Source organism: Pseudorca crassidens, chromosome 2 (genome assembly GCF_039906515.1).
Source record: "Pseudorca crassidens isolate mPseCra1 chromosome 2, mPseCra1.hap1, whole genome shotgun sequence".
Classification (NCBI taxonomy): domain Eukaryota; kingdom Metazoa; phylum Chordata; class Mammalia; order Artiodactyla; family Delphinidae; genus Pseudorca; species Pseudorca crassidens.
In genome coordinates, this window is record NC_090297.1 from 23,868,468 (window position 1) to 23,890,478 (window position 22,011).

A 22,011-nucleotide genomic window follows, 5' to 3' on the forward strand; every position below is an offset into this window, starting at 1 on the left:
GCCTGGCCAGGCTTCCTTCCTCCTTCCCTCTCTGCAGAGGGTCTGGGCTGGGGGGCTGGGTACAGGCAGTGGCTCCTGCGAGGGCTTCCACCCAGAGAACTGCCTCTGCTGAACGCAGGAAACAGCCTTTGCCTGTCTCTTCGGTCCATTCCCAAGTGGGAATTTAAGTTTCAAAAAGACTTGATGGGGCTTCCCTGGTGGCACAGTGGTTGAGAATCTGCCTGCTAATGCAGGGGACATGGGTTTGCGCCCTGGTTTGGGAAGATCCCACATGCCGCGGCGCAACTAGGCCCGTGAGCCACAACTACTGAGCCTGCGCGTCTGGAGCCTGTGCTCCGCAACAAGAGAGGCCGCCATAGTGAGAGGCCCGCACACCGCGATGAAGAGTGGCCCCCGCTTGCCACAACTAGAGAAAGCCCTCGCACAGAAACGAAGACCCAACACAGCAAAAATAAATTAATTAATTAATAAACTCCTACCCCCAACATCTAAAAAAAAAAAAAAAGACTTGATGGCCCAGAAGAGAAGATTTTTACATGAAAAAGCAGCTTTTCTTTAAGGTTAGTGTGAGCACAGCAGCATCTGGTAGTGAGGGAGGTGGGAGACGTATAAGAAATTCTGCTGGGCCCCAATAAACCTAAACAGCTTGGGGTGCAAACAACACACTCACAAGAGATGCGCAGGTGTCCCCTGGGCCCCAAAGGCCTTAGAAGCTACCAGAGCCTCCCCTCCCTGTCCAGCTGAGGCCTAGATCCCCTCCAGTGGTGAGATAATCATTAAACACTACCACAGAGGGCGCTCATTCTATTAGTCTAAAATAATAGTTGAAAGGTTCTGCGACTTTGATTATTTCTCTTCAGCAAAAAAGGGGGGATGGGGCGAGGGAAGACCCACAGAATGTAGAGGCACCATCCCAGGCTGGCAACCCACCCGCTGCGTGATGGGTGTCATATCTCTGGGACTCAGGTTCACTATCTTTAAAATGAACTTCAAAGGGTTGGTGAAAAGCTTAAGGGGGGAAGCACATGTATGGTGCGTAGCACAAGGTAGGTGCTCAGTAAATGTTAGTTCTCTTCCCCCAACGCAAGGGGACTGCGTGGGTCTTTGTGCTGTGTCCAGGAAATGGTGAAAAATGGTGACTACTGCAGGGTTGTTTGAACAGTGGTGTGGGGTGCACAGATGCATGTGTATACGTGCATTTGTGTGTATTATGTGTACCGTGGTGTGTGTGTGCAATGTGTATGTTGTGGACACACATGTCATGTTTGAGATCTGTGGGTGAAGCTAAGAGGAATGAGGTGACGTGGCGGATGGTGACATGGGGAAGTTAGGGGCCTGCTCAGAAAAGCCTGGGGCTTGTGCAACCCTAGGGAATTGTCAGCACAATCTCTTCGTGATTGCTTTAATATGAACTAAGACCTTTCCTGACCTTGGAGTAAAGCTGACATACAGGAAGATGTCCCAATACTATCGTCTATCTCCTGGTCTCACTGGGGAATGCATAGCAGTGAGCCATGGAGTAGGCACAAGGCATCTTCCCAGAGTGTCATTTTTATTCCAAGACCAGGGGAAATGCCCATTATTTGATATTAAAGCACTACAGATAAATTATAAAGGATAAAATATGCATAGAGGGACTTCCCTGGTGACGCAGTGGTTAAGAATCCACCTGCCAATGCAGGGAACACGGGTTCGAGCCCTGGCCCGGGAAGATCCCACATGCCGCAGAGCAACTAAGCCCATGAGCCACAAGTACTGAGTCTGCACTCTAGAGCCTGTGAACCACAACTACTGAAGCCCACGTACCACAACTACTGAGCCTGAGCTCTAGATCCTGCAAGCCATAACTACTGAAGCCCACATGCCCATAGCCCGTGCTCTGCAACAAGAGAAGCCACCGCAATGACAAGCCCGCACATCGCAACGAAGATTAGCCCCCGCACAACGCAACTAGAGAAAGCCCACACGCAGCAACAAAGACCCAACACAGCCAAAATTAAAAATAAGTAAATAAATATGCATAGATTTGAAATATGCATAGATTTGAAATATTAAATTGAGGAGTTCAAAGAACAAGTATGCTGGTGGCTTCAGCCTCTGCTTCCAGACACCCTGAGGACACAGGAGCTCTCCCTCAATAAGAGGAGAGCCCCAGTAGACTCATTTTGGAATCCCTGCATTTCAGGAGATGGAACATCAGTGAAGAAGACTGAGAAGAGCTGTGATTTGCTCTCACGGGGGCTTTAAAAACTGTCTCTGCAGAGGGACTGGAAATGAGAAAAACTAGAGGCTTGAGAGGAAGCTGTTGCAATAATACAGATGGGGCATGAGTAGGGCCTGGGAGCAGGATGGGGCAGAGGGAACAGAGAAGAAGGTTTACTGGAAAAATATGCCATAAAAATAACTCCTGGACTTGAGGATGGAGGAATGTGGGGACAGGAGAGGTAGGAGTTTGATCTGACTGGGGTGTTTAGCCCTGTGTGCCCAGCTATGTGTTGGGTAACCAAGCAAGAATGAATATTCTTCAGAGAGTAAAGGATAGAAGTGAGGACAAGGCCCCAGTTGTTGTAAACCTCCAATCTTTTATTCAACTAGGGCAAATTGTATTGATGAAATAGAAGAGGGGGGAACTCTCCCCAATTCATTCTATGAGGACAGTATTACCCTGATACCAAAACCAGTCAGAGATATCATACATAAGGAAAACTACAGAACTTTTATGAAAATAGGTGCAAAAATCCTCAGCAGAACACTAACAAACTGGATATAAATAAGATTATTCACCATGACCAAGTGGGACTTATCCCAAGAATGCAAAGTTGGTTTAACATATGAAAATCAACATGATACAGCATATTAATATAATAAAGGACAATCATCTCAATAGATGCATGAAAAGCATTTGGTAAAATCCAACATCTTCTTATGATAAAAACACTCAACAACAACAACAATAAAAAAAGAATTTCTTCACTCACAGTTCATCTACAAAAACCCCACAGCTAACATTAGACATAACAGTGAAAGACTGAAAGCTTTTCCTTGAGATCAGGAGCAGGACTAGGATATCAGCTCTCACTACTTCTATTCAACATTGCACTAGAGGTCTTAGCCGTGGCAATAAGGCAAGAAAAGAAATAAAAGGCATCTAAATAATAAAAGAAAAATTAACACTAATTGCAGAGGGCATGATATCACAGATGGAAAATTCTAAGGAATCCACACAGACACACACAAAAAACTATTAATTTAATGAACAAGCTCAGCAAAGTTGAAGTAAACAAGATGAATATACAAAAATCAAGTGTATTTTTACACACTAACAATGAACAATCTGAAATGAAATTAAGAAAATAATTCCATTAACAATAGCATCAAACAGAATAAAATACTTCGGAATAAATTTAACAAAATAAGTGCAAAACACTCTGAAGCCTACAAAACATTGTTGAAATAAATTAAAGATCTAAATAAATGGAAAAGTCTAAGTAAATGGAAAGTTTGTAGACTGGAAGACTAAATATTGCTAAGATAGAGATCCTCCCCAAATTGATCTACAGATTCAATGCAATCCTTACCAAAATTCAGCTGTCTTTTTTTTTTTTTCCAGAACTTAGCAAGTTTATCCTAAAATTCATATGGAAATGCAAGGGATACAGACTGGCCAAAATAATCTTGAAAAAGCAAATAAAGTTGGAGGGCTTTTACTTCCTGATTTCAAAGTTTACTACAAAGCTACAGTAATTAAAATAGTGTGGTATTGGCATGAGGAAAAATATATAGATCAATTAAATAGAATTTAGAGTCCAGATACAGCACTATCTTTATGGTGACTGGATTTTCAAAAAGGATAAGATAATTCAGTGGGGAAAGAGTAGTCTTTTCAACAAATGATGCTGAGATAATTGGCTATTCATATGCAAAAGAATGAAATTAGACCCCTATCTCACTCTCTATATAAAAATTAACTCAAAATAGATGATAAGTTTAAATGTAAGGGCTAAAATTAGAAGTAAATATAGGCAGAAATCATCATGACCTTAAATTAGGCAATAGTTTCTTAGATGTGACACCAAAAGCATAGTGGTGAAAGAAAAAGTAGATAAATTGGACATCATCAAAATTAAAAACTTTTGTGCTTCAAAGGACTTCATCAAGAAAGTGAAAATACAAACTATAGAATCAGGAAAACATTGTGCAAATCATATATCTGATAAACAACTTATATCTAAAATATATAAAGAAGTCTTACAATATCACAAGAAAAAGCCAAACAATTTATACATGGGCTAAAGATTTGAATAGACATTTCTCCAAAGAAGATATACAGATGACCAATAAGGTCATGAAAAGATGATTAACATCCTTAGTCATCAGAGAAAAGAATATCAAAACCACAGTGAGATACCATCTAGCCATTAGGATGGCTATAAGCAAAAAAGTAGACAAGAGCAATTGTAGGTGAGAATATGGAGGAATAGGAACCCTCATATACTGTTGGCGGGAATATAAAATGGTGTAGCCCCTGGGAAAAAGTTTGGCAGCTCCTCAAAAACTTAAGCATAGAGTTACTGTACAACTCAGAGATTCTGCTCCTAGGAATATACCCACGAGAAATGAAAACTTACCTTTCACTCAGAAGACAGAATCCACAGGGCAAGCTCAGCTGCAGGGAGGAAAAGGAGCTGGGGGGCCAAGATGGGGCTGATTATTCCTGGGTTGGACTCAGGATGCCAGGAAAAAGACTTTTCATGGGTTTGGGACTTTTATGTCCCTGAAGGGCCTTCTTAGGGTTCTTTTGTCCTGTGTGTGTGTGTGTGTGTGTGTGTACGTGTGTGTCTACCTTCTTGTGCATGTGAGTACCTAAATGAATATGTACATAATAACTTGTCCTGTGTGATATCTCTCATAGCTAAACAACTTACATCTCATAGTTCAGTAACTCAGGAGGGAAAATCTAGGACAAATATTCATCTGGCATTTTCTCCCAGTTCATAAGTGTGTGCATCCTGAATTCCAGGTCTCCCCACAGCCCTGTGGCCTCAGTTACTTGAGGAAGATCTACCTGGGCAGATGGGTGTGAGGGGCTCTGCCTTGGCGGGTGCTGAGGGGAAAACCTACAAGGATTACATAAACCCAGGGAGCTGGAAAGCCCACAGCTCAGTGCATCCATCCTTCTGGCTTTGAAGACAAGGTCCCTGCTGATAATTCCTGTCCAGCCCATCAGGACTGCAGGGAAGCTCCCCTCACCCCTCAGTCCCCAGCTACTCTGTCCCCCAATCTTTCTGGGCCTGCGAGGCCTGGGAAGCTCCAGCCTGAAGATGTGGCGCTGGCCAACTCTGATGGGTAGTCAGAGCCTTGGCTTCAGACATCTGGGTTGGAGTCTGGGCTGCACTCACCACTGTGGGATTTGGGGGACGTTGTTTCACCTGCTGCACCTCATTTGATATCAATGCCGACCCCAGGGAGTACCCAGGGTGTCTGCACATGGTCAGTCCCCCATCATCCCCTCTCCCATCTCTCTAACGTCATGCCTATTGTTTATACATGTGACAGTCATTTGATCATGGTTGACATTGGCATTTCTTCCCGACTGACGTATTGACATGAACTTTTGTCTTTAGCTTACTGTTACAATGATTATTATAATCACCACTAGTCAACGAACTCATGTCTGTAATCTCCACTACTATAATTGCTCTTAGACAGATATAAATAATCCCTACTCTCAGGAACATTACCAGAAGTAGGCAGATGCCGTCTGTTACCTCTGTGCTCTGGGAATCTGTCCTTCAGATCTTTGTCGGCTTGGACAAGCCCTTCCACAGCTCTCCATGAACAAGCCCCTTCGTCCTCCTGCCTCCACAGTCAGCAGGGTGGGCTCTGCAGTCCCTCTTGAAGACCACCTCACTCTGCAGATGTGCAGGGACTGGTCCTGCTTTGCTGCTGGCAGCTGTATATTGAGAACCTACCCTGGGCCGGACGTGATACTAAGTGTCTTGCCAGCCTTAGCCTCAAGATAATTCTCATTTCCATTTAACAGATGTGAGAATTGGGGTTAGAACCGTAGAACTGTTGAATGATTTGACCAAAATCCTGCAAATCCTGATAAGCCAGCCATTGACCTCAGGTCTTTCAGATTCTAGAGCCCACCTTTTCCACCAGTGTATAGGGTCTCCCTTTCCTTTTCCTCATCCTCTCCCAGCTTTGTGCCCAAACCCATCACATGCCAAGTCCCCTTTGGACAGGCATCTTGAGATCTGAGGTTCCACCTTATAGGGAGGGGGTCTGGGACCCCCTGAATCTACAGCCCAGTTCGAGAACTACCTCCTGGGAGACGACACATTGTTTTCCCCTTCACTCCTTCTAGCAGCTCAGATGTGGAACTAGCTCTGCCCTCAGCATCACCTTGCTGCAGACGTGGGAGTGATGACAACGCTGTTCCTAAGGTTACCGTCACACAGTTCTTCCAAGGAGCTTCTTCTGGACATCATGTGATTCTCACAGCATCCTAGGAAGTGGAGCGTTTTACCCCCTTGAATGGGGGAACTGAGGCCCATAGATTTTGGGGGCCTGAGATGCCCCTTAGGAATCATCAACCACTTCATTTTGTAGATAAAGAAACTGAAGCCCAGAGAAGGGAATAGACTTGCCCAATGTCCACAGCAAATGAGGGGCAGAGCCACACCAGACCCCAGTGCCCCTAATTTCCAGACCAGTACAACCTGTGAGTCATCCAGGGTGTTGGTTGGTGTGTCTTTTTTTTTTTTTTTTGGTTTTGGTTTGTTTTTAGTTTCAGCATGATTCCCAACCTGCCTGCTCTTCTGAGAAGTTGGGGATGGTTGGGGACAGATCTGTTTGGATTCAGACATAAGATTCCAAGATCTGCCACTCACTCACTGTGCTCACTCGCTTGGGCAGCCTCTCCTCTGCCTCTACACACCTCAGTTTTCTTATGTGTACAGCAATCTTTCACAGGACCAGGTAGCTGATTTCGACTCCCCCAGACATTCTGGATGTGTTCAGAGTGTCCCATTCTCTCAGGAGTCTCAAAACTGGACATGGTCTCCATGACCTCTGGCTTGGGAGCAGCTGCTTCACTTCCCCAGCAATGATTTTATCTCCTCCTGCTGGAAACTCGGCTCCAGGTACTTGGGCTGAATAAGTTGACTTGTAGAAATTATCATTTCCTGAAGCACGCACATCAGAAGCAACAAGTGGTTATTCTGAGTGCTTCTGCACGAGCCCCGGAGTCCATCTGGACAAATCCAGCCCTCCAAAGCAACATCTGCTGGCTGGTGGCACTGAATTATGTCACACTATAATAGCATCTCCCTGGGCTCCTGTAACCTTTATTTAACTGAAGTTGGAATCTCCCACCAAGAGACCCACTTCCCTGTCTGGGGACTTTTCCTGGCAGGAGGCGTCCTGGGAGCCAACTGCGACGGTGTTATAGAGGGCAGAACAGGTATCGATGGCAGAGGGAGGTGCCTCAGGTCCTGGCAGGGGAGTCAGGAGTAGGTCCCCAGATAGGAGAGGAGGAGGCAGGGGTTCAGAGGGCCACACAGATGGGATAATTCAGTTCACAGGGTCTGTCACCCAGCGTAGGTGCCCTGGAGATTCATGTCATCATTAACCCATTTACTTTCTCACTCCCTCACTCAGCAAACACTTCTTGGCCGGTGATGGGCTGGGTAATGTGCCAGGTGAAGGGGACACAGGGGTGATGAAGAGCTTGCCTTTACCCTCGAGGGGCTCACAGTCTGGAACAGGAGACAGAGGGTCTGCCTCAAGAAGTGCAAGAAGAGACACCAGGAGCAGGTGGAGGGAGCCGGAACTGCCTCAGGGGCAGGTGGGGCGGGCATGGGCCTTAGGGTGGGGCCCCCAAAGCGGACCCTGAGACAAGGGCTCTGGTGCCGGTAGTTCATCTGGGGGCTGAGCCCAGGGAGCACGAGTGAGGACATGGAGAGACTGAGCAGGGCAGGAAGGAGAGCCAGTGAAGCCTGGGCTCATGAGTGGGTTACAGCGGTGGGCACTGGGGCTCAGTCCTGCTGGGGACGCTCTGAGGACCGCGTGGAGGACGCCTCAGCACCACCCTGCTGGGGGATGGGCGTTTACCCACTGACTCTCGAGGCATAACTGCCCCCTACACTCCCAGGGAACAGCGTGTGGATGGGTAGGAGGACATGGATTCGGGGGGGGCTGGGAGATTTGAAGCGAAGGATTTATTTCAGGATCATGTGTAGGGAGAGTCGAGCAGCTGATATTCAGGGAAGCCTGGGCTGACGGAGCTGGACGAGCTGAGGCAATGGGAGAGAGAGGGGAGGTGCTGCTGTGGACAGGCCCCCACAGAGGCAGAAGGAGATGGATCCAGGGGGCGGGAAAGAATTGGCCTCCTGCAGGGGAGGAGCAGTTCTGCTTCTGAAATGACTGAGAATGTATAGAAACACTCACTGAGAGAGAGAAGGCGTGCGTGTCTCAGGGCTCTACTTTCCCGCAGGGGGAAGGAGTCAGGTCAATTGCTGGGCAGGGGGTTTCAAGAGGGTGGTGGTCTAAAACAGCATTTGAGGACTAGAGTAGTGGGTACAGACTACAGGAAGGTCAGAGGAAGGACGGATGATGCTGGTGCCAGCTGAGGTTGGCAGTGTCACAGTCATTACCAAACCAGCCCCTCCACATCTCAGGACCAGAATGGCAAAGGAGAATGGTCACCTTGGTCCTTTGCTAGGCTTGGCAAGACAGGGGTGGCACAAAGAGAGCGTCAGCCAATGGCGTGTGCTCCCTGGTCTTCCACGTTCCTAATGCTGAGGGTTGGTCTTCGTTCATCCACTCTCTCTACTCTGGAGCCCGTGGTGGTCTCATCCATCCTGCAGTTTTAAATACTGTCTCTGCACTGACAGCTCACAAGTGTGTAACTTCAGCCCAGCCCGCCTCCGTTCCTCCAGGGCCTGCCCATGCCCACTCTCGGCTCTCTGACTGACATCACAGCGCCCGCATGGCCCGAAGGAAACCACACCGTTTCTCCCCAAGTCTGCTCTCAGTTCGCGCCCCCCATCTCAGTTGCTCAGGCCAAAACCTTGGTGTCACTTTCTGTCCTCCTTCTGTCACACCCCATGTGGGACACCCCACACCCAGTCTTCTAGCAGAGCAGACCAACTCTACCTCCAAAATCCATCCAGACTCTGACTGCTTCTCCCCGCCGTCGTTAGGTACAGGCGGCCCACGCCTCCGTCATCCCTCACCTGGAGGACCGCTGCAGCCCATAGTGCATGCGTCATGTGCTCACATCGCATGTGCCAGGCAAAGTCACATGACGCCCCCAAGCCACCCAGCTGTGAGATGGGGAAGGCTAGGAAATGTTCTCTATTCGGCAAAGCTACGTGCTCACTGCACACCACGTTTTCTAGGGAAGAAGGAGAGGATGAATAATGGGGGTGACGAGGGTGTCACCAAGGAATCCACTTAGGTAGGAGGATGAGAGATGTCAGGAGGTGGCATTTAAACTAAAATCGAAAGGAAAGAAGTAACTAGCCGTGGAAACAGCCTTCTGTGTAAAGGCCCTGAGGCAGGCAAGAGCTGGGCTTGTGTGAGGCACAGACCAAGGGCCTCTGTGGCTTGAGGGTAGATGGCCCTGAAATAACTCCCATCCACAGGCTCTGCTTGCAATGTGACGAGACACTCCTGCCATGGGGCAGTGGGGTCTCCGTGCCCTCCCCTTGAATCTGGGCGGGCTGGTGACTTCTGCGGAAGTGACGCTACGTCACTCCCAAGGCTGCATTGTAAAGGTGATACACCCTCCACCTCGCTCTCTGGGGCTGCCCGATCATGGATCACACCTCCACAGTTTGAGGAATCCAGAGCCACCCAGAGAAAGGCTACCTGGAGAGGACGGAGGCCCCGGCTGCAGCCCGAACTCACAGCTGACTGACAGTGCCACCGATTTTCCAGCCACGTGAGTGAGCCACTAGAAAACGATCTGTAGTCCCAGGTGAACCACGGCCCCAGTACAACAGGGAGCACAAGATAAGCCATCCCCACCGAGCTTTGACACCTTTTGGGGTGTTGTTTGTTAAGCTATGCCTTTTGGAGGGGAGGTTGTTACATAGCACGAGATAAGGAAGGAAACCCCTTCCTGGCTGTGGGGCCTTGGACCAGACACAGTCCGCCTGAGCCCTGTTTTCCCACTGCCAGGATGGAGAAACAGCAGTCGTCCTGGTGGAGGTATGACCAGGTGAGACCATCATGGGAAGCGTACAGCCCAGGGCCTGCACGTCGTAGGTGCTCAGGAAAAGCTGCGGAGGCTCATGTCAGGCAGTTCTGTGCTTGTGTTTCTCCAGCTGCTCCCTGAGCCCCTCCGGGGCTCGGACCTTAGAGCCAGCACAAGCATTTCCTGGATGGACTCAGGAAGGAGGAGTTGGGGTGAGTATCAGGTGACCCAGAGATTTTCCCTGAGGGCAGAGGATGAGCAGAAAGGTACCCTCAGACCCCCCCCATCCCTCACACCACAAAGCAGGGAGGTGCCTCACACCCACCGGCCAGCTAACAGGATTTGTCCCCTCATATTTGGAAGACAATCCCAAAGCCCCTCACGTGCGAGGGAAGGGCAGAGCCATCCTCTGCCTACTCCTGCCTCTTCACACGGCTGACAGCCCTGGTCACCGGTCTGTGCAGAACAGCCCCCTCAGGGTCCCCTGCCTGCATGGCCCACAGGAGCCCCTGTGCTCTGCGAGCCCCACACCTACAGGTGCCTCCTGTTTCTGCTGGGCGGAAGGATCTGAGACATCGTGTTTTTCCAAAATCCCTTGGACATTCTAGTGTCATAAAAAAAAAACCCAGCTCATTTCAGTGTTCACCATGTCCTGTTATGGAGGTCTGTGCATACCCGCTCTCTGCCTCTGTCTCTCTCTGTCTTCATCTCTCTCTCTCTCTGTATGGCTCTCTCTCTCTCTGTGTCACTCCCCCTTTCCCCTCATCAACAATATGTTAGGACAATCTGTGTGTGTTCTCCGGGTGAGCAGGGTTAGTGCTCAGGCCTGTGTGCACGCTGACCCTGTGTGTTCTCCGGGTTAGTGGTCAGGCCTGTCTGCACACTGAGCGTGTGTGTTCTCCAGGTGAGCTGGGTCAGTGGTCAGGCCTGTCTGCACGCTGACCCTGTGTGTTCTCCGGGTTAGTGGTCAGGCCTGTGTGCACACTGAGCGTGTGTGTTCTCCAGGTGAGCAGGGTTAGTGGTCAGACCTGTCTACACGCTGACTGTGTGTGTTCTCCGGGTTAGTGGTCAGACCTGACTGAACACTGAGCGTGTGTTTCCAGGTGAGCTGGGTCAGTGCTCAGGCCTGTGTGCACGCTGAGCGTGTGTGTTTCCAGGTGAGCTGGGTCAGTGGTCAGGCCTGTGTGCACGCTGAGCGTGTGTGTTTCCGGGTGAGCTGGGTCAGTGGTCAGGCCTGTGTGCACGCTGAGCGTGTGTGTTTCCGGGTGAGCTGGCCTCGTGGGGCGGCAGGGCCAGCACGCCCCTCAACGTGACTCATTAACTAATTATCCTGCTGCAGAATATCGGGCTCACGGGCTGTGACCTGGGCGGCAGGCTGCTCCCTGGCCCTGGAGACTGAGCCCAGGCCCCTGATGTCTCATGTTCTATAGCTGGAACTGGGGGTGGGAGGGACCCGGAGGTGCCAGCAGGACAGGATCTGCTGGGAACTGGGACCTGGGTCTTTTCCTGCTGGCAGGGCCAGGGAGAGACCCCATGCACCCTCAAGTCAGCCCTTCTCTCCTTTCGCCCTTCCCCTGCTCATCACTTTCTTCCTGGATCCCTCGGACCCAGGACAGGACACCGTGGCTGCCTCTTCCAAAGCTGCCTGCCAGTGCCTGGACCAGAACGAGCAGTGAACACACAAAAAGAACGATGCCTACAGTCTCCAAGTCCCTGCCCTCCGGGTTCTTTGCAGGCCGTGGACACCCTGGATGGATCCTGAGGGGGAGGGGCAAGGACCAGGTTAGTTCCTAAGAAAGGTGTCCCCAAAAAGTCTCAGCTGACCTGGCTGCCAGCCAGGTCGCTGCCTGGGCCCCGCCTGCAACACGTCTTCCTCACCCTTGCACCCTGGCCCTGCCTGCCCGGGTTCCGGGAACAGGACTGCTGCTGTCTCCCCAGCTCCAGTGCCCCACCTTCACTTCCCTCGGGACTCTGCTTCCCACCACCAGGGCCTCCCAACACAGCTTGTGCAGGGAGCAGAGGGTCATGGTGGGAGGGTGATGACAAAGACGGGGTCCCCTTCACTCTCCAGCTCCTCCCCGACCTGCCACATCCTCCCCTTCCCCTTCATATTCGTCGCTCCCCGGCATCATGGGACAGTCTCTTCCTTCGTTTGTCAGCCTCTAGACCGGAAGCGCCATGAGGTGAGGCAGGGTTTGGATCATTTTTCTGTTCACTTCGGTACTTGTGAACAGTGCCTTGAACAGAGCCTGGCACATAGTAGGTCCACAATAAACATTTTTGTGACGAATGAATGAGTAAAAGTAAAGATGTCCCAGTCAGGTATGGGGCGCCGGGGGCGGGGTCGGGGGAAGAGTAGCAAGTCCCTCACTGTGGTTACAGGGATGGTTTGAGGAGGCATCCTGGAGCCGGGGACCCACCCAGGCAGCGCCACAGAGGAGGTGGGCTTGGATAAACACTCACTGGTCCACTCGCCCATCCCCTCTGTTCATCAGACCTTCCCTGAGCACCTCCTGTGCACCAGGCCCTGGGATGGAAGTCAGCGCTTGGCCCAGCAGAGCCTGTCCCTCCCAAGAAGCTCCCCCCCAGGGGAGGGAGACAGGCCTGCCCCCCGGCACCTGGGATCAGGGAGACACATGCCAAGGCAACACAGGCAGTGACTCCCACTGAGCCCCAGTGGGTTATAACTGACATTTCATTTCATGATTACTGGGGGTGGGGTTATTGTTTCCATCTGACAGGTGGGGGAACTGAGGCTCAGGCCCCTTGATGCCAAACTCCACAACCCCCCTCCAAAATCTGTTCCTGTTTGGGTTCCCGATTCACCATCGCTTACTGACAGCAGTGCTGGGCCCTGGAGTCACAGAAATGGATGGCATGGGTGTGGCCATGATGAGCTCCCAGTCAGGGGAGGAGATAAACCTGCCTTTGCCAGCACAGCCCAGATGAGACAGGGAGATGTGACCTCACAGACACAGAAGACAGTGGGGCTCAGAGGACCAGCCTGGGGACCCTGGATGCGGGCCCCTTTCTGTCTTTACCACCTCAGTAGAAGCTCGCTTATAACGGCAGGAAGGAAGGAAGGAAAGAAGGAAGGGAGGGAGGGAGGGAGGGAGGGAGGGAGGGAGGGACAAATGAATGAGTGGAGAGATTGATAAATTCTGACTTGGGCCAGGGGAAGAGACCACAAGAAAGCTAGGAACCTTAATGACTGTGCCCTTGCCCTCTCTGGGCCTCAGTTTCCCCTTCCGTAGAACAAGTGAGTTGGTCCTGAAGGACCATGGTCACTCGCCCTTCTGAGCCTCCTCCACTTGAGGCAAGAGGAGGAGCTGAGAGACGCCGGCTGCTTCCTGCCCTGACTGCAGCCGTCAGCCTGGGCGCCATCCAGGATCTGAGGAGGGTCATGACACTGCACCCTGGAATGGAGCTGCTGGGACAGCTCTGATGAGGATGCATGATGTGAGCAGCAGGGCCCCCGGGGAGGCCAGGCTGACACATGCTCTGCTCAGCTGTAATCCCGCGCTCCAGACAGACATGTGAACGACTGTGACGAGGGCAATTATAAAAGCTGGTGTTGGGCTTCCCTGGTGGTGCAGTGGTTGAGAGTCCGCCTGCCGATGCAGGGGACACGGGTTTGTGCCCCGGTCTGGGAAGATCCCACATGCCACGGAGCGGCTGGGCCCGTGAGCCATGGCCGCTGGGCCTGTGTGTCCGGAGCCTGTGCTCCGCAGCGGGAGAGGCCACAGCGGTGAGAGGCCCGCGTAACGCAAAAAAAAAAAAAAAAAAAAAAAAGCTGGTGTTATAGAGCACTCATTTAATCCTAGCAACAGCCCAGATAAGTAAGTCTTTTAGGACTATTTTGTCAGAGACAAAATCCAAAGTGCTCAAACTGAAGAGGGGGTTCAGTGTCCCACAGAACTGGGACGAGCAGAGACAGACCGGCCTCAGGCATGGCTGGATCCAGCAGCTCAAATAAAAGCACTGGATCTCTTGTTTCTTAACGTCTTTATTGTGCTTCTCTCTGTCTGTGATGGGAGTTGGAATGGACCTTCCTTTCTCTTTACTGCTAGAATTCTTCACAGGGAGGGGAAGGAAGGGGAGGGAGGAGTCGAAACCCTCAGCAGCTCCAAGCTTGCAACACCCAATCTGGGACTCCATAGACAAGAAAGAGCTTGCCTCTCCCAGCAGCCAGATGTCGAATCCTGGCAAGGATTCTGATTGGCCTGATTTGGGTCACAGGCCCATTCCTTAGAGCAGTCACTGTTTCCAGAGGCCGAGATACTAGAATTGGTCTGGCTGGGCCTTTAGCCGTCTCTAAGTGTAGGAGATGGGGTGGGAGCTGTGATTAGTAACCCTGTCTGAATCTCATGGCCTGGGGAGTGCAAGAGGCTTGGTTTCCTAAAGGAATGGGGGCTAAACAGAGAGGAGAGGGAACAACAAGGTAACAAAACAGCACGCGTCAATTACAGTGGACAGTATTAATCCTGCTTTACAAAGGAGGAAACTCAGTCTTAAAGGATCGAAGTAACCCTAGTAGGCTAGTAGGTGGCAGAACAGGAACCCAAAAGGCCCTTCACTGCTAACCACTAAGCTAGTGTTTCCCGTGGACCCCACCTCTGTCACATCTCCAGCTCCCCGCAAACCTGAGTTCCAAAAGGTTTAAACTCATAATTCCAGGCAGAACGGAACAATTCTCAGAGCTCAGGCACTCAGGCCCCTGGAAGGCCCTGAGGCTTCAGATCTAATCTTCATGATGAATTTGATCTGAAGTTCCCTTTCCCCCTCTGACAGAGCATGCTCGCTGCCCTTGGCAATTCCTTGATGACTAAGCAGTGCTGAGAGGAGGCGCATCAAAGAGAATAGACACCAGGTCAGCGTTGCCGGGGGCACTGTTAGCAGGGAGATACGGGGAGCATTAAGGCAGCTGAAGTGTGAGCTCTCTGGTGTTCAAGCACATTCTCCAGCAAGGCACACAGCTCACAGCACTTAGACACAACTGGGGCCTCCCCAACGCCCCCTTCCCGCCCCAACCTGCCGGTTTCATTTAAGGGATGTTCCACAGCACATCACAGTTGAAGCTCAGTCCAAACCCCTTCATTTTACAGATGAGAAAACACAGCTCTGAAACACCCAGACACTCATTCAAAGTCAGAGAGTGAGTTAAGGGTGAAGTAAGAACCACCCAGGAGGGATTTCCCTGGTGGCGCAGTGGTTAAGAATCCGCCTGCCAATGTAGGGGACTCGGGTTCGAGCCCTGGTCCAGGAAGATCCCACATGCCACAGAGCAACTGAGCCCGTGCACCAAAACTACTGAGCCCACATGCCACAACTACTGAAGCCCGTGCGCCTAGAGCCTGAGGTCCGCAGCAAGAGAAGCCACCGCAACGAGAAGCCTGCACACCGCAACGAAGAGTAGCCCCTGCTCGCCGCAACTAGAGAAAGCCTGCACACAGCAACAAAGACCCAATGCAGCCAAAAATAAATTAATTAATTAAAAGAAAAAAAAGAACCGCCCAGGAAGTGCACATTGGGTGCCAGGCACTACGATAGTCACTTTGATACTTGACTTAATCCAATCATCAATTGTGATGATCCCCATTTTATTCATGGGGAAACTGAGTCTCCAAAAGATTACCTGCCTCTCTCAGCATCACACACCTATGAAGCAACAGAGCTGATTCTGAACGGATTTGTTTGGCACAAAAGTCAAGTCCTGACCCACTGTGCTGGTCCTTTGTCCAGTCACCTCTCTGCTCTCCCCTTGGTGACCATCATCTGTGTGATGCTGGACCCCTGCAAGTGGCATTTCCCAGTATCCCTGGACCACTGGTCCCAGAGAGCTTCAGACAATGAGAGGTGCTAAGCCTGGGAGGTTGGTGGTGAGAGACCTTGTTCATCTCTACTTCTGTCATGTCAGCAGCAGCAGCTGCAGTGGCCCCGTCTCCAGCAGAGGCACCAGCAGAGGCAGTCCTTCTCCCACGGTTCCTCCAGCCCTGGCGGCAGCTGATCTCCACTTCCTAAGCCCTGGGTTCCCTTCTCTTCCCTTTTTGTGCCTTCACCCTGTCAACCCTTCCACGACCAGTGCCCATAAGAGCCATCCCCTCTGTGCAATTACTAGTGGAGCTTCTGTTTTCCTAAATGAACCTTGGGTTTGCCTGAGATGCAACGTCAACTGAAGGCAAGACTTGAGCAGACCAAGTGGCCGCTGCACTTGACCATAAGTGTTGGTGCCAATGACAAGAAGTATGGGGTGTGATGGCTACCCTAACTGTTTGGGAAAGAAAACGACAAGCTCAGGACTTTAAATTCTCAGATCAAAGTATCCTCAGAGAACCAGAGATTAGGAAGGCCCAAAAGAAACGTCTTATCTCTTGTAACCACAGGCAAGACACAGCTGAAAATCAGGCCCCAAATTTAATCCACAGCACATTGCAATCCAGTCCTGCGGATGGTGGAATTACAGTAGAAGTTGAACTTACTCATAGCCTTGGCAAATCCCATATGTGAAATCAATAAGGCATTGAATGAAAAAGAGAGGGATCCTGAGAACAGTAAGGAAAACTCAGATGAAACTGAGAACCCTGAACCCCCAAGTCTCCCCAAGCCTCCTTTGCTATTTATGGCAGACGCTGCTCTCGTTTAGGAAAGTAATGTCCCCTTGTTTGGAGACCCTGTAACCCTAAAAGATGTTGAGGTGGGGGCTCTTATCATACCCTTTACATTTTCCATTTGACTTGCCTGTGTGTCCTGTGCAGAAGGCAGATAGATCTTGGAGAATGGCCATGAGCTGCTATAAACTTACTCCAAATGCATCTGCTATTCCAGATGTGGTATCGCTCCTGAAGGAGAAAATCCCCTAGCTCCTGGTGCCCTCCACAGCCAGTGTTCTGGCAACTACCAAAAGGAGTTTGCTTTAGTTCAGCAGGGACAGCAGGAGACCCTGTCTTGCCTCAGGGCTGCACCAACTCTCCTGCTAGGACTGATCTAGACAAGAGGGACTCAATGACTCAGCATTTCATGAAATATCATGCTGACTCACCAGACTGATGACATTATGTGTAACAGACCTGCTGGGCAGGAAGTGGACAGCACCCTAGAAGCTTTAATAAGACATATGCGAGGCAGATGGTGGGAGTATACACCATTCAGTTCAGGGGTCTGACACCTAGGTGAAGTTTCTGAGGTCCAATATTGTGGGCCATGTTTGGATGTTGCCTCTATAGGGACAGACAACTTGCTTCTTGTACTGCCTTCCACCAAGGAAGACACACAGCACTTGGTGGACTTATCTGGCTTTGGAAGCAACATCTCCCACCTGTAGTGTGTGCTGCTCCAAACATTTTTACTGATTTTGAGTAGGGTCCAGGGCAAAAAAGACTCTGCAGAAAGTCTAGGCTGCTGTGTGGCTAAGGCCTCACCATCAAACCTCTGATGATTCCCCAAATTGCCTGTGACAGATGGAGTAGCTACGGAACCTGCTGCAAGTCCCAGCAGCCCAGAGCCCCAGGGTACTGGAGTAGATCTTTGCATCCTTCCAAAAATATCCTACACAGAGCATCAGGTGACCATAAGACATTTTAATCCCATGGTGAGGCAGGTGTTATCTGATCCACTGAGCCATAAAGTTGGACATGCATGACAGTAAGTCGTCACCAAATAGAAATGGTGTGTTCAAGTTCATACTCCAGTAGACCTTGAAAGCATAAGTAGGTTGCCTGTGCAAGCAGTTCATACTCTCCCAGCACCTGCTCCTTCACTGCCCCCGTTCCCTTCACCCACGCCAGTGACCCTACGTGAGGCTCCCGATGACCAGTCAAATGACGGAGAGCCGCTAAGTCCTGATTGCTAGATGCTTCCACCTGATACTCTGCACATTTGTGGACGTGGATTTCTGCAGCATTTCAGCCCCACTCAGGAGTATCCCTGAAAAACTGCAAGGAAGGAAACTCCTCCCAATGGCCAGAATTTGGAGCAGCCTGAGCAGACAGAGGGCCGGGGGTGATGATCTCCAGTGGTTCACAGGCCACATCTAGAGATTGGGGGGATGATGGAGATCACAGAAAGAACAGGATTGGAAACTGGAGGAAGTACAGATATATCAGACACATCTCAGCCCTTGCCCCGAGGGGGGCCCCGGGCTCAGCTGAGAACACAAGGCATGGTGATCTGTCCAGGCAATGCTCTAGGAGGGACAATGCATCAGTGAACACAGCTGACCTAGCCCCACCCTCTGGGAGCTACACACGGTAAATGTCAAGCAGTAGCTATACCTACTTTTTGTGCATGATATCATGTAATCCTCCATGTGATACCTCCAAGGAGGAACTATGATGATGCTATATTACAGATGAGAAACTGAGGCTCAGGGGGCTAAGTGGGTGGTCCCAGGAGCAGGTAGGATTTGCACTCATTTCCACCTGACTCCTATCCCGTGTCCTTCGCTCCTGTGACATATGTGGGAAATGACATTTCCTGGGGCTGTGGGTATCACCTTTCCATGCACGCCTGATGGATGAACTTGACCCTTTTGACCCATTGCCTCTCAATTCCTATGGAATCAGTGCCTATGGGCTTTGTGATGCACCCTTCTCTCACCCTCGCAGCAGCTCTGCCGGGGGGTGTCATTATCTCCATTTTCAGCAGAGGAAACCAAGGCTCAGAGGATGCCTGAGCAGAGACAGCAGCCAAGGGGGCAGAGACAGAGACAGAGCTGCAAGGATTGGACTCTCCTCCATGCAGGTCACCCTCTGGACAGGATGCCCCTGAGTACCTTACATTCCACAGGCCTGGACTAGACTCTCAGGTCCCTGGCACCACCTACAAGCCCTGCAGTACTATGCTCCCACCTGTCACCTTCTCCCCTGCCCACCTGCCCACCTGCCCCGGTCACTGGGCTCTTTGCTCCTCCTCAAATACACCACACCTGCCCCTCGCTCTCCCTTCGGCCTGCAGTGCCCCCCACCCTGCCCCAGCATCTCCACTGTCTCAGTTTCTCACTTTATTCGGGTCTCTACTCAAATATGCATCCCCCGAGAGCCTGCCCTGAACACTGTCTCAAATACAGCCCTCCCTCCAAGGGCTCTCTGAACCCTCGCCCTGCCTTATTTTTGGTAGCGTTTATCATCACGTGCTTGTGTTCCTTGTCTGGTTTTCACTGTCCTAGATTGGATTCCCCCAGAAGCAGAACTTGAGAGGAGGATACTAGGGCAAGTATTTATTTAGGAGGTGAGGCAGCTCTACTAGAGGTGCCAGGAAGTGAGACAAGGAAGAGAAGGGAGCACGGTTAAACCAGCTGCCACTGCGGGTTCCTGGAGTTAATCCCCAGGGGACCCTGGCAGATGGTCCAATCCAGCCTAAAGATTATCCCACCTGAAGGGTGAGGGAGCTGGGGCATTTATACTCCAACCCTGGAGAGTCGTTGACTGAGAGCTGCTGCCAGGGGCTGTCAATTCCCTGGCACATCTGGCCTGCCAACTATTCAGGCAAAGTGGCATTCCTGGGAAGAGCCTTCCTTCTTGGACTCCAAGACCTGGCTGTCCCGCAGTAGCCTTTCCCAGGACTCTTGGGCAAAATCAGGTACAATGGGAGGAAGCCACAGGGAGCACCTGGGAACTGGGTGGAGGTGCCAGGAGGCCAAGGATTGGGAGAGGGAGACACTGGCATGAGCCAGACCGACACCGTCAAGCGGTTCTGAGGGTCACTCCTCTGACAGATGATGACAGCTCCTGCTCTCCCACCTGTCATCAGGAGGCTGTGTGACCTTGTGCAGAGCCTCCACTGGAAATCAGTGGGGGGATTTGAACAGACAACCCTAGGAACTCCTCCCCCTAGTTCCCAGTATCCACTGTGGCTCTGGACATGCTCAGAGCTCTCCTGGATGCTGGCATCTTGCGTCCCCCCAGGCCAGGGTCTCCTCCAGCGCAGGCCTGAGTCTTGCAGCTCTCATTTCCCTTCCGTCCAAACTGCACTGCAGCTTGGGCCTGACCCCACTTGGAGGTCACCAGGAGCTGTGACCCTTTCAGAATCATGAAAGCAGAGTCCCCAGGACTTCAGGTTGTGTGTGTGACAGAGGACGACGTATCGGGAAGTCACGGCCACAGTGTCCATCAGCCAATGGGAACCAATCGGTCACCCCTACGCTCACTCGGGACCAGATCCAGCAAATGTCAGAGCCGGCAGGGAGTCCAGACCACCAGCCGTGCCCCTCCTCGTTCTGAGCTCTGGAGTTGAAAATGCACAGAGGTGGGGTGAGCACCCCAAGGTCACAGGCCAGGTAGCGCCAAGCCTCAGACCAGAACCCAGGGCTCCAGACTCCCGTCCTGGGCACTTCCACCGCCCCTGCTGCCCCGCGCGCTCTGCTCTCCGGCTGCCCTGGACCCGCCCACCGTGGCATCTTCAGCACTAACTCTGCACCTCCTAGAGCCCGTCTGCATCTGATTAAATAACCACCACGGGTGGGGGGCAAGCGACACCACGGTCACCAAGAGGAGACCTGAGATGAGGAGTGACAGCCCCACAATCCCATCAGCGCTCAACCTCCACACGAGGGAAATTCAAGTTCACAGAGGTCTCTTTTTATGCTTCAAGAACGTTTTCTACGAGAACCAACTGGCATTTTCTATACTTAATGCATGATAACTGGTCGTATAAACCTAAACTGTCCCTGTAAATCTACATTAAATGCCCAGGTTTCAAAGTATTTAGGACACTTAATTAATGAAGTATTAGCACAAAACCACTACTAATCTGTTCACTTCATGTCCTCCCCCTCCCCAGCCCACCCTCCAGACAGCAGCCGCATGATCTTTCTAAAATGAACATCCCACCAAATCTTTCCAGGGTTTCCTGTCCCCCGGGGCTCCCACTGCACTTGGGGTCAAGGTCAAGTCCCTTCTCGCAGCCCCTGAGGCCCCTTGGAACCCAGCCCCCACTGCCCCCTTCATCGTCTCAATCCTTCGTCACCTGCCACAACCTGCCTCGGCCACACAGACCCACTTGCCACCCTGCTAACTTGTGTCTCTCCCCTACTCTCTCCCGGGCCTTTGCACAAGCCAGTCCCTCTGCCCTGAGAGCCCCCCTTCACTGATCACCTCCCCCGGGGCCTCCAGGTCTCTGCAGCGATGGCCCTTCTCAAGGGAGGCCTGCCCTGCCTGCCCTGAGCTCCCACAGCCCCACGTGCTGGTCCTCATGCAACTGACCACCCAGAATGGAACCACCCAATTGTCCATCTGCCTCCCCCATCCGACTGGGAGCAACCTGAGGGCAGAGGCACAGCTCAAAATCACTCTGCAGCCCCAGCCCCTGGCTTCAGGCCTGGCCCAGTCCGGGGCTTCGTTGCACGTTGACTGAGGGGTAAAGAATGTCAGGCTGGCAGCGTGTCCCACAGTTAGACTGTATGTCTGACCCCATTCATCACTCACCAGTATACCCTCATCTGCTCAGGCTGTGGACAGCAGAGGCAGGGATCCCTTGTAACCAGAGAGGGTGTTCCCAGCTCACCTCTGAGGAATGGTTTTGATTGGCCTAAACCAGCTATGGTGATCTCATCTCCTTGGCCAATAATTGGTCTAGGAGTTGCTATCTTCCACCCAATGAAATAGAAGCAAATCCTAGATGAGGCTTCTAGGAAAGAATTCTTTTTCTAAATAAAAGAGACAGTCTCAGTTGATACAACTCTCTTGCTCTTTGCCTGAAACCTTCCTCCTGCCTGCTTTCCAGACATGATGTCTGGCTGGAGCTACAGCAGTCATTTCATGACCATGAGGCTACCAAATGAAGGACAAGAAGCCACATATACTAAAGAT

General features: G+C 51.3%; 1 long non-coding RNA gene across 1 annotated transcript in view; it reads right to left on the bottom strand.

The window, feature by feature from the left end:
- LOC137210211 (uncharacterized) overlaps positions 1-21,698 on the bottom strand; it is a 33,876-nt gene extending 12,178 nt beyond the window's left edge. Inside the window, exon 1 of the long non-coding RNA XR_010936342.1 lies at positions 21,628-21,698. This is a non-coding gene — a long non-coding RNA (uncharacterized lncRNA). The remainder of the gene's footprint in view (positions 1-21,627) is intronic.
- Between the last annotated feature and the right edge of the window lie 313 nt (positions 21,699-22,011).